Source organism: Lytechinus pictus, chromosome 3 (genome assembly GCF_037042905.1).
Source record: "Lytechinus pictus isolate F3 Inbred chromosome 3, Lp3.0, whole genome shotgun sequence".
In the NCBI taxonomy this organism is placed as follows: Eukaryota; Metazoa; Echinodermata; class Echinoidea; order Temnopleuroida; family Toxopneustidae; genus Lytechinus; species Lytechinus pictus.
In genome coordinates, this window is record NC_087247.1 from 982,677 (window position 1) to 996,418 (window position 13,742).

Genomic DNA, 13,742 nt, shown 5'->3' on the forward strand with positions numbered 1-13,742 from the left:
TTTCATTTGTCAGTGAAATAATTTGCTCACCCTTACCCTAACCCACTCCAAACGAGCCATGTTCGTTCCGAGGGGTCTTCTAGCATCCAAACGGCTTAATATACGGAAAATAAAGTAGATCCATTGCGAGCAGATTTTAGACTTTTTCACGATCTGGCATAATTGGCCAAAATTGAGCAAAATAAGTATTTTCCAAAATTGAGCCAGAAACTCCCTCAAACCAGCCATGTTCGTTCCGAGGGGTGTTCTAGCATCCAAACGGGTAAATATACAGTAAATAAAGAAGATCCATTCTGAGCGGATTTTAGGCTCTTTCGCAACCTGGCCAAATTTGCCAAAATTGAGCAAAATAAGTATTTTCCCAAATTGAGCCCGAAACCCCCTTAAACCAGCCGTGTTCGTTCTGAAGGGTGTTATTGCATCCAAGCGGGTTAATATACGGAAAATAAAGAAGATCTAGTCCGAGCGAAATTTTAGGCTCTCTCGCCCTAATCACGATCTTGCCAAATTGCCCTAAATTGAGCAAAATAAGTTTTTTTCCGAAATGCAGCCCAATACCCCCCAAACCAGCCGTGTTCGTGTTGAATGGATGCTAGAAGTAGCATCCATCGAATTTTTCCCCACTCGGGTTAGGGTAATTTGTAATAATTTGCTCTTAGCCAATCAGATAGCTCGTATCATTTGTCACTGAAATAATTTGCTCTTAGCCAATCAGATAGCTAGTTTCATTTGTCAGTGAAATAATTTGCTTTCAGCCAATCAGATAGCTCGTTTTATTTGTAATAATTTGCTCTTAGCCAATCAGATAATTCGTATCATTTGTCAGTGAAACAGTTTGCTCTTAGCCAATCAGATAGCTTGTATCATTTGTCAGTGAGAAATATTGCTATTAGCCAATGAGAAAGCACGTTTAATTTGTAATAATTTGCTCTTAGCCAATCAGATACCTCGTTTCATTTGTCACTGAAATAATTTGCTAACCCTAACCTTAACCCACTCCAAACGAGCCATGTTCTGAGGGGTCTTCTAGCATCCAAACGGGTTAATATACGGAAAATAAAGTAATTCCATTGCGAGTGGATTTTAGGGTTTTTCGCGCCCTGGCAAAATTGACCAAAATTGAGCAAAATAAGTATTTTACGAAATTGTGTCCCAAACTCCCTCAAACCAGCCGTTTTCGTTTCGAGGGTGTCCTAGCATCCAAATAGGTCAATATACGCAAAATAAAGGAAATCTATTCCCAGCGGATTTTAGGCTCTTTCGCCCAACCCGCAAACTGGCCAAATTGGCCAAAATAAGTATTTTCTAAAATGGAGCCCAATACCCCCAAACCAGCCGGGTTCGTTCCATAGGGTCTTTTAGCATCCATCGAATTTTTTCCCACCCGGGTTAGAGTAGTTTGTAATAATTTGCTCATAGCCAATCAGATAGCTCGTATCATTTGTCACTGAAATAATTTGCTCATAGCCAATCAGATAGCTCGTATCATTTGTCACTGAAATAATTTGCTCTTAGCCAATCAGATAGCTTGTATCATTTGTTAGTGAAAAAATTTGGTCTAAGCCAATCAGATAGCTCGTATCATTTGTCACTGAAATAATTTGCTCTTAGCCAATCAGATAGCTAGTTTCATTTGTCAGTGAAATAATTTGCTTTCAGCCAATCAGATAGCTCGTTTTATTTGTAATAATTTGCTCTTAGCCAATCAGATAATTCGTATCATTTGTCAGTGAAACAGTTTGCTCTTAGCCAATCAGATAGCTTGTATCATTTGTCAGTGAGAAATATTGCTATTAGCCAATGAGAAAGCACGTTTAATTTGTAATAATTTGCTCTTAGCCAATCAGATACCTCGTTTCATTTGTCACTGAAATAATTTGCTAACCCTAACCTTAACCCACTCCAAACGAGCCATGTTCTGAGGGGTCTTCTAGCATCCAAACGGGTTAATATACGGAAAATAAAGTAATTCCATTGCGAGTGGATTTTAGGGTTTTTCGCGCCCTGGCAAAATTGACCAAAATTGAGCAAAATAAGTATTTTACGAAATTGTGCCCCAAACTCCCTCAAACCAGCCGTTTTCGTTTCGAGGGTGTCCTAGCATCCAAATAGGTCAATATACGCAAAATAAAGGAAATCTATTCCCAGCGGATTTTAGGCTCTTTCGCCCAACCCGCAAACTGGCCAAATTGGCCAAAATAAGTATTTTCTAAAATGGAGCCCAATACCCCCAAACCAGCCGGGTTCGTTCCATAGGGTCTTTTAGCATCCATCGAATTTTTTCCCACCCGGGTTAGGGTAGTTTGTAATAATTTGCTCATAGCCAATCAGATAGCTCGTATCATTTGTCACTGAAATAATTTGCTCATAGCCAATCAGATAGCTCGTATCATTTGTCACTGAAATAATTTGCTCTTAGCCAATCAGATAGCTTGTATCATTTGTTAGTGAAAAAATTTGGTCTAAGCCAATCAGATAGCTCGTATCATTTTTCACTGAAATAATTTGCTCTTAGCCAATCAGATAGCTCGTTTCATTTGCAATAATTTGCTCTTAGCCAATCAGAAAGCTCGTATCATTTGTCAGTGAAACAATTTGATCTTAGCCAATCAGATAGCTTGTATCATTTGTTAGTGAAAAAATTTGGTTCTAGCCAATCAGATAGCTCGTATCATTTTTCACTGAAATAATTTGCTCTTAGCCAATCAGATAGCTCGTTTTATTTGTAATAATTTGCTCTTAGCCAATCAGATAATTCGTATCATTTGTCAGTGAAACAATTTGCTTTTAGCCAATTAGATAGCTTGTATCATTTGTCAGTGAAAAATATTGCTATTAGCCAATCAGAAAGCACGTTTCATTTCTAATAATTGGCTCTTAGCCAATCAGATACCTCGTTTCAGTCAGTGAAATAATTTGCTCACCCTAACCCTAACCCACTCCAAACAAGCCATGTTCGTTCCGAGGGGTCTTCTAGCATCCAAACGGCTTAATATACGGAAAATAAAGTAGATCCATTGCGAGCAGATTTTAGGCTTTTTCACGACCTGGCATAATTTGCCAAAATTGAGCAAAATAAGTATTTTCCCAAATTGAGCCCGAAACCCCCTTAAACCAGCCGTGTTCGTTCTGAAGGGTGTTATTGCATCCAAACGGGTTAATATACGGAAAATAAAGAAGATCTAGTCCGAGCGAAATTTTAGGCTCTCTCGCCCTAATCACGATCTTGCCAAATTGCCCTAAATTGAGCAAAATAAGTTTTTTTCCGAAATGCAGCCCAATACCCCCCAAACCAGCCGTGTTCGTGTTGAATGGATGCTAGAAGTAGCATCCATCGAATTTTTCCCCACTCGGGTTAGGGTAATTTGTAATAATTTGCTCTTAGCCAATCAGATAGCTCGTATCATTTGTCACTGAAATAATTTGCTCTTAGCCAATCAGATAGCTAGTTTCATTTGTCAGTGAAATAATTTGCTTTCAGCCAATCAGATAGCTCGTTTTATTTGTAATAATTTGCTCTTAGCCAATCAGATAATTCGTATCATTTGTCAGTGAAACAGTTTGCTCTTAGCCAATCAGATAGCTTGTATCATTTGTCAGTGAGAAATATTGCTATTAGCCAATGAGAAAGCACGTTTAATTTGTAATAATTTGCTCTTAGCCAATCAGATACCTCGTTTCATTTGTCACTGAAATAATTTGCTAACCCTAACCTTAACCCACTCCAAACGAGCCATGTTCTGAGGGGTCTTCTAGCATCCAAACGGGTTAATATACGGAAAATAAAGTAATTCCATTGCGAGTGGATTTTAGGGTTTTTCGCGCCCTGGCAAAATTGACCAAAATTGAGCAAAATAAGTATTTTACGAAATTGTGCCCCAAACTCCCTCAAACCAGCCGTTTTCGTTTCGAGGGTGTCCTAGCATCCAAATAGGTCAATATACGCAAAATAAAGGAAATCTATTCCCAGCGGATTTTAGGCTCTTTCGCCCAACCCGCAAACTGGCCAAATTGGCCAAAATAAGTATTTTCTAAAATGGAGCCCAATACCCCCAAACCAGCCGGGTTCGTTCCATAGGGTCTTTTAGCATCCATCGAATTTTTTCCCACCCGGGTTAGGGTAGTTTGTAATAATTTGCTCATAGCCAATCAGATAGCTCGTATCATTTGTCACTGAAATAATTTGCTCTTAGCCAATCAGATAGCTCGTTTCATTTGCAATAATTTGCTCTTAGCCAATCAGAAAGCTCGTATCATTTGTCAGTGAAACAATTTGATCTTAGCCAATCAGATAGCTTGTATCATTTGTTAGTGAAAAAATTTGGTCTAAGCCAATCAGATAGCTCGTATCATTTTTCACTGAAATAATTTGCTCTTAGCCAATCAGATAGCTCGTTTCATTTGCAATAATTTGCTCTTAGCCAATCAGAAAGCTCGTATCATTTGTCAGTGAAACAATTTGATCTTAGCCAATCAGATAGCTTGTATCATTTGTTAGTGAAAAAATTTGGTTCTAGCCAATCAGATAGCTCGTATCATTTTTCACTGAAATAATTTGCTCTTAGCCAATCAGATAGCTCGTTTTATTTGTAATAATTTGCTCTTAGCCAATCAGATAATTCGTATCATTTGTCAGTGAAACAATTTGCTTTTAGCCAATTAGATAGCTTGTATCATTTGTCAGTGAAAAATATTGCTATTAGCCAATCAGAAAGCACGTTTCATTTCTAATAATTGGCTCTTAGCCAATCAGATACCTCGTTTCAGTCAGTGAAATAATTTGCTCACCCTAACCCTAACCCACTCCAAACGAGCCATGTTCGTTCCGAGGGGTCTTCTAGCATCCAAACGGCTTAATATACGGAAAATAAAGTAGATCCATTGCGAGCAGATTTTAGGCTTTTTCACGACCTGGCATAATTTGCCAAAATTGAGCAAAATAAGTATTTTCCCAAATTGAGCCCGAAACCCCCTTAAACCAGCCGTGTTCGTTCTGAAGGGTGTTATTGCATCCAAACGGGTTAATATACGGAAAATAAAGAAGATCTAGTCCGAGCGAAATTTTAGGCTCTCTCGCCCTAATCACGATCTTGCCAAATTGCCCTAAATTGAGCAAAATAAGTTTTTTTCCGAAATGCAGCCCAATACCCCCCAAACCAGCCGTGTTCGTGTTCAATGGATGCTAGAAGTAGCATCCATCGAATTTTTCCCCACTCGGGTTAGGGTAATTTGTAATAATTTGCTCTTAGCCAATCACATAGCTCGTATCATTTGTCACTGAAATAATTTGCTCTTAGCCAATCAGATAGCTAGTTTCATTTGTCAGTGAAATAATTTGCTTTCAGCCAATCAGATAGCTCGTTTTATTTGTAATAATTTGCTCTTAGCCAATCAGATAATTCGTATCATTTGTCAGTGAAACAGTTTGCTCTTAGCCAATCAGATAGCTTGTATCATTTGTCAGTGAGAAATATTGTTATTAGCCAATGAGAAAGCACGTTTAATTTGTAATAATTTGCTCTTAGCCAATCAGATACCTCGTTTCATTTGTCACTGAAATAATTTGCTAACCCTAACCTTAACCCACTCCAAACGAGCCATGTTCTGAGGGGTCTTCTAGCATCCAAACGGGTTAATATACGGAAAATAAAGTAATTCCATTGCGAGTGGATTTTAGGGTTTTTCGCGCCCTGGCAAAATTGACCAAAATTGAGCAAAATAAGTATTTTACGAAATTGTGCCCCAAACTCCCTCAAACCAGCCGTTTTCGTTTCGAGGGTGTCCTAGCATCCAAATAGGTCAATATACGCAAAATAAAGGAAATCTATTCCCAGCGGATTTTAGGCTCTTTCGCCCAACCCGCAAACTGGCCAAATTGGCCAAAATAAGTATTTTCTAAAATGGAGCCCAATACCCCCAAACCAGCCGGGTTCGTTCCATAGGGTCTTTTAGCATCCATCGAATTTTTTCCCACCCGGGTTAGGGTAGTTTGTAATAATTTGCTCATAGCCAATCAGATAGCTCGTATCATTTGTCACTGAAATAATTTGCTCATAGCCAATCAGATAGCTCGTATCATTTGTCACTGAAATAATTTGCTCTTAGCCAATCAGATAGCTTGTATCATTTGTTAGTGAAAAAATTTGGTCTAAGCCAATCAGATAGCTCGTATCATTTTTCACTGAAATAATTTGCTCTTAGCCAATCAGATAGCTCGTTTCATTTGCAATAATTTGCTCTTAGCCAATCAGAAAGCTCGTATCATTTGTCAGTGAAACAATTTGATCTTAGCCAATCAGATAGCTTGTATCATTTGTTAGTGAAAAAATTTGGTTCTAGCCAATCAGATAGCTCGTATCATTTTTCACTGAAATAATTTGCTCTTAGCCAATCAGATAGCTCGTTTTATTTGTAATAATTTGCTCTTAGCCAATCAGATAATTCGTATCATTTGTCAGTGAAACAATTTGCTTTTAGCCAATTAGATAGCTTGTATCATTTGTCAGTGAAAAATATTGCTATTAGCCAATCAGAAAGCACGTTTCATTTCTAATAATTGGCTCTTAGCCAATCAGATACCTCGTTTCAGTCAGTGAAATAATTTGCTCACCCTAACCCTAACCCACTCCAAACGAGCCATGTTCGTTCCGAGGGGTCTTCTAGCATCCAAACGGCTTAATATACGGAAAATAAAGTAGATCCATTGCGAGCAGATTTTAGGCTTTTTCACGACCTGGCATAATTTGCCAAAATTGAGCAAAATAAGTATTTTCCCAAATTGAGCCCGAAACCCCCTTAAACCAGCCGTGTTCGTTCTGAAGGGTGTTATTGCATCCAAACGGGTTAATATACGGAAAATAAAGAAGATCTAGTCCGAGCGAAATTTTAGGCTCTCTCGCCCTAATCACGATCTTGCCAAATTGCCCTAAATTGAGCAAAATAAGTTTTTTTCCGAAATGCAGCCCAATACCCCCCAAACCAGCCGTGTTCGTGTTCAATGGATGCTAGAAGTAGCATCCATCGAATTTTTCCCCACTCGGGTTAGGGTAATTTGTAATAATTTGCTCTTAGCCAATCAGATAGCTCGTATCATTTGTCACTGAAATAATTTGCTCTTAGCCAATCAGATAGCTAGTTTCATTTGTCAGTGAAATAATTTGCTTTCAGCCAATCAGATAGCTCGTTTTATTTGTAATAATTTGCTCTTAGCCAATCAGATAATTCGTATCATTTGTCAGTGAAACAGTTTGCTCTTAGCCAATCAGATAGCTTGTATCATTTGTCAGTGAGAAATATTGCTATTAGCCAATGAGAAAGCACGTTTAATTTGTAATAATTTGCTCTTAGCCAATCAGATACCTCGTTTCATTTGTCACTGAAATAATTTGCTAACCCTAACCTTAACCCACTCCAAACGAGCCATGTTCTGAGGGGTCTTCTAGCATCCAAACGGGTTAATATACGGAAAATAAAGTAATTCCATTGCGAGTGGATTTTAGGGTTTTTCGCGCCCTGGCAAAATTGACCAAAATTGAGCAAAATAAGTATTTTACGAAATTGTGCCCCAAACTCCCTCAAACCAGCCGTTTTCGTTTCGAGGGTGTCCTAGCATCCAAATAGGTCAATATACGCAAAATAAAGGAAATCTATTCCCAGCGGATTTTAGGCTCTTTCGCCCAACCCGCAAACTGGCCAAATTGGCCAAAATAAGTATTTTCTAAAATGGAGCCCAATACCCCCAAACCAGCCGGGTTCGTTCCATAGGGTCTTTTAGCATCCATCGAATTTTTTCCCACCCGGGTTAGGGTAGTTTGTAATAATTTGCTCATAGCCAATCAGATAGCTCGTATCATTTGTCACTGAAATAATTTGCTCTTAGCCAATCAGATAGCTCGTTTCATTTGCAATAATTTGCTCTTAGCCAATCAGAAAGCTCGTATCATTTGTCAGTGAAACAATTTGATCTTAGCCAATCAGATAGCTTGTATCATTTGTTAGTGAAAAAATTTGGTCTAAGCCAATCAGATAGCTCGTATCATTTTTCACTGAAATAATTTGCTCTTAGCCAATCAGATAGCTCGTTTCATTTGCAATAATTTGCTCTTAGCCAATCAGAAAGCTCGTATCATTTGTCAGTGAAACAATTTGATCTTAGCCAATCAGATAGCTTGTATCATTTGTTAGTGAAAAAATTTGGTTCTAGCCAATCAGATAGCTCGTATCATTTTTCACTGAAATAATTTGCTCTTAGCCAATCAGATAGCTCGTTTTATTTGTAATAATTTGCTCTTAGCCAATCAGATAATTCGTATCATTTGTCAGTGAAACAATTTGCTTTTAGCCAATTAGATAGCTTGTATCATTTGTCAGTGAAAAATATTGCTATTAGCCAATCAGAAAGCACGTTTCATTTCTAATAATTGGCTCTTAGCCAATCAGATACCTCGTTTCAGTCAGTGAAATAATTTGCTCACCCTAACCCTAACCCACTCCAAACGAGCCATGTTCGTTCCGAGGGGTCTTCTAGCATCCAAACGGCTTAATATACGGAAAATAAAGTAGATCCATTGCGAGCAGATTTTAGGCTTTTTCACGACCTGGCATAATTTGCCAAAATTGAGCAAAATAAGTATTTTCCCAAATTGAGCCCGAAACCCCCTTAAACCAGCCGTGTTCGTTCTGAAGGGTGTTATTGCATCCAAACGGGTTAATATACGGAAAATAAAGAAGATCTAGTCCGAGCGAAATTTTAGGCTCTCTCGCCCTAATCACGATCTTGCCAAATTGCCCTAAATTGAGCAAAATAAGTTTTTTTCCGAAATGCAGCCCAATACCCCCCAAACCAGCCGTGTTCGTGTTCAATGGATGCTAGAAGTAGCATCCATCGAATTTTTCCCCACTCGGGTTAGGGTAATTTGTAATAATTTGCTCTTAGCCAATCACATAGCTCGTATCATTTGTCACTGAAATAATTTGCTCTTAGCCAATCAGATAGCTAGTTTCATTTGTCAGTGAAATAATTTGCTTTCAGCCAATCAGATAGCTCGTTTTATTTGTAATAATTTGCTCTTAGCCAATCAGATAATTCGTATCATTTGTCAGTGAAACAGTTTGCTCTTAGCCAATCAGATAGCTTGTATCATTTGTCAGTGAGAAATATTGTTATTAGCCAATGAGAAAGCACGTTTAATTTGTAATAATTTGCTCTTAGCCAATCAGATACCTCGTTTCATTTGTCACTGAAATAATTTGCTAACCCTAACCTTAACCCACTCCAAACGAGCCATGTTCTGAGGGGTCTTCTAGCATCCAAACGGGTTAATATACGGAAAATAAAGTAATTCCATTGCGAGTGGATTTTAGGGTTTTTCGCGCCCTGGCAAAATTGACCAAAATTGAGCAAAATAAGTATTTTACGAAATTGTGCCCCAAACTCCCTCAAACCAGCCGTTTTCGTTTCGAGGGTGTCCTAGCATCCAAATAGGTCAATATACGCAAAATAAAGGAAATCTATTCCCAGCGGATTTTAGGCTCTTTCGCCCAACCCGCAAACTGGCCAAATTGGCCAAAATAAGTATTTTCTAAAATGGAGCCCAATACCCCCAAACCAGCCGGGTTCGTTCCATAGGGTCTTTTAGCATCCATCGAATTTTTTCCCACCCGGGTTAGGGTAGTTTGTAATAATTTGCTCATAGCCAATCAGATAGCTCGTATCATTTGTCACTGAAATAATTTGCTCATAGCCAATCAGATAGCTCGTATCATTTGTCACTGAAATAATTTGCTCTTAGCCAATCAGATAGCTTGTATCATTTGTTAGTGAAAAAATTTGGTCTAAGCCAATCAGATAGCTCGTATCATTTTTCACTGAAATAATTTGCTCTTAGCCAATCAGATAGCTCGTTTCATTTGCAATAATTTGCTCTTAGCCAATCAGAAAGCTCGTATCATTTGTCAGTGAAACAATTTGATCTTAGCCAATCAGATAGCTTGTATCATTTGTTAGTGAAAAAATTTGGTTCTAGCCAATCAGATAGCTCGTATCATTTTTCACTGAAATAATTTGCTCTTAGCCAATCAGATAGCTCGTTTTATTTGTAATAATTTGCTCTTAGCCAATCAGATAATTCGTATCATTTGTCAGTGAAACAATTTGCTTTTAGCCAATTAGATAGCTTGTATCATTTGTCAGTGAAAAATATTGCTATTAGCCAATCAGAAAGCACGTTTCATTTCTAATAATTGGCTCTTAGCCAATCAGATACCTCGTTTCAGTCAGTGAAATAATTTGCTCACCCTAACCCTAACCCACTCCAAACGAGCCATGTTCGTTCCGAGGGGTCTTCTAGCATCCAAACGGCTTAATATACGGAAAATAAAGTAGATCCATTGCGAGCAGATTTTAGGCTTTTTCACGACCTGGCATAATTTGCCAAAATTGAGCAAAATAAGTATTTTCCCAAATTGAGCCCGAAACCCCCTTAAACCAGCCGTGTTCGTTCTGAAGGGTGTTATTGCATCCAAACGGGTTAATATACGGAAAATAAAGAAGATCTAGTCCGAGCGAAATTTTAGGCTCTCTCGCCCTAATCACGATCTTGCCAAATTGCCCTAAATTGAGCAAAATAAGTTTTTTTCCGAAATGCAGCCCAATACCCCCCAAACCAGCCGTGTTCGTGTTCAATGGATGCTAGAAGTAGCATCCATCGAATTTTTCCCCACTCGGGTTAGGGTAATTTGTAATAATTTGCTCTTAGCCAATCAGATAGCTCGTATCATTTGTCACTGAAATAATTTGCTCTTAGCCAATCAGATAGCTAGTTTCATTTGTCAGTGAAATAATTTGCTTTCAGCCAATCAGATAGCTCGTTTTATTTGTAATAATTTGCTCTTAGCCAATCAGATAATTCGTATCATTTGTCAGTGAAACAGTTTGCTCTTAGCCAATCAGATAGCTTGTATCATTTGTCAGTGAGAAATATTGCTATTAGCCAATGAGAAAGCACGTTTAATTTGTAATAATTTGCTCTTAGCCAATCAGATACCTCGTTTCATTTGTCACTGAAATAATTTGCTAACCCTAACCTTAACCCACTCCAAACGAGCCATGTTCTGAGGGGTCTTCTAGCATCCAAACGGGTTAATATACGGAAAATAAAGTAATTCCATTGCGAGTGGATTTTAGGGTTTTTCGCGCCCTGGCAAAATTGACCAAAATTGAGCAAAATAAGTATTTTACGAAATTGTGCCCCAAACTCCCTCAAACCAGCCGTTTTCGTTTCGAGGGTGTCCTAGCATCCAAATAGGTCAATATACGCAAAATAAAGGAAATCTATTCCCAGCGGATTTTAGGCTCTTTCGCCCAACCCGCAAACTGGCCAAATTGGCCAAAATAAGTATTTTCTAAAATGGAGCCCAATACCCCCAAACCAGCCGGGTTCGTTCCATAGGGTCTTTTAGCATCCATCGAATTTTTTCCCACCCGGGTTAGGGTAGTTTGTAATAATTTGCTCATAGCCAATCAGATAGCTCGTATCATTTGTCACTGAAATAATTTGCTCATAGCCAATCAGATAGCTCGTATCATTTGTCACTGAAATAATTTGCTCTTAGCCAATCAGATAGCTTGTATCATTTGTTAGTGAAAAAATTTGGTCTAAGCCAATCAGATAGCTCGTATCATTTTTCACTGAAATAATTTGCTCTTAGCCAATCAGATAGCTCGTTTCATTTGCAATAATTTGCTCTTAGCCAATCAGAAAGCTCGTATCATTTGTCAGTGAAACAATTTGATCTTAGCCAATCAGATAGCTTGTATCATTTGTTAGTGAAAAAATTTGGTTCTAGCCAATCAGATAGCTCGTATCATTTTTCACTGAAATAATTTGCTCTTAGCCAATCAGATAGCTCGTTTTATTTGTAATAATTTGCTCTTAGCCAATCAGATAATTCGTATCATTTGTCAGTGAAACAATTTGCTTTTAGCCAATTAGATAGCTTGTATCATTTGTCAGTGAAAAATATTGCTATTAGCCAATCAGAAAGCACGTTTCATTTCTAATAATTGGCTCTTAGCCAATCAGATACCTCGTTTCAGTCAGTGAAATAATTTGCTCACCCTAACCCTAACCCACTCCAAACGAGCCATGTTCGTTCCGAGGGGTCTTCTAGCATCCAAACGGCTTAATATACGGAAAATAAAGTAGATCCATTGCGAGCAGATTTTAGGCTTTTTCACGACCTGGCATAATTTGCCAAAATTGAGCAAAATAAGTATTTTCCCAAATTGAGCCCGAAACCCCCTTAAACCAGCCGTGTTCGTTCTGAAGGGTGTTATTGCATCCAAACGGGTTAATATACGGAAAATAAAGAAGATCTAGTCCGAGCGAAATTTTAGGCTCTCTCGCCCTAATCACGATCTTGCCAAATTGCCCTAAATTGAGCAAAATAAGTTTTTTTCCGAAATGCAGCCCAATACCCCCCAAACCAGCCGTGTTCGTGTTCAATGGATGCTAGAAGTAGCATCCATCGAATTTTTCCCCACTCGGGTTAGGGTAATTTGTAATAATTTGCTCTTAGCCAATCAGATAGCTCGTATCATTTGTCACTGAAATAATTTGCTCTTAGCCAATCAGATAGCTAGTTTCATTTGTCAGTGAAATAATTTGCTTTCAGCCAATCAGATAGCTCGTTTTATTTGTAATAATTTGCTCTTAGCCAATCAGATAATTCGTATCATTTGTCAGTGAAACAGTTTGCTCTTAGCCAATCAGATAGCTTGTATCATTTGTCAGTGAGAAATATTGCTATTAGCCAATGAGAAAGCACGTTTAATTTGTAATAATTTGCTCTTAGCCAATCAGATACCTCGTTTCATTTGTCACTGAAATAATTTGCTAACCCTAACCTTAACCCACTCCAAACGAGCCATGTTCTGAGGGGTCTTCTAGCATCCAAACGGGTTAATATACGGAAAATAAAGTAATTCCATTGCGAGTGGATTTTAGGGTTTTTCGCGCCCTGGCAAAATTGACCAAAATTGAGCAAAATAAGTATTTTACGAAATTGTGCCCCAAACTCCCTCAAACCAGCCGTTTTCGTTTCGAGGGTGTCCTAGCATCCAAATAGGTCAATATACGCAAAATAAAGGAAATCTATTCCCAGCGGATTTTAGGCTCTTTCGCCCAACCCGCAAACTGGCCAAATTGGCCAAAATAAGTATTTTCTAAAATGGAGCCCAATACCCCCAAACCAGCCGGGTTCGTTCCATAGGGTCTTTTAGCATCCATCGAATTTTTTCCCACCCGGGTTAGGGTAGTTTGTAATAATTTGCTCATAGCCAATCAGATAGCTCGTATCATTTGTCACTGAAATAATTTGCTCATAGCCAATCAGATAGCTCGTATCATTTGTCACTGAAATAATTTGCTCTTAGCCAATCAGATAGCTTGTATCATTTGTTAGTGAAAAAATTTGGTCTAAGCCAATCAGATAGCTCGTATCATTTTTCACTGAAATAATTTGCTCTTAGCCAATCAGATAGCTCGTTTCATTTGCAATAATTTGCTCTTAGCCAATCAGAAAGCTCGTATCATTTGTCAGTGAAACAATTTGATCTTAGCCAATCAGATAGCTTGTATCATTTGTTAGTGAAAAAATTTGGTTCTAGCCAATCAGATAGCTCGTATCATTTTTCACTGAAATAATTTGCTCTTAGCCAATCAGATAGCTCGTTTTATTTG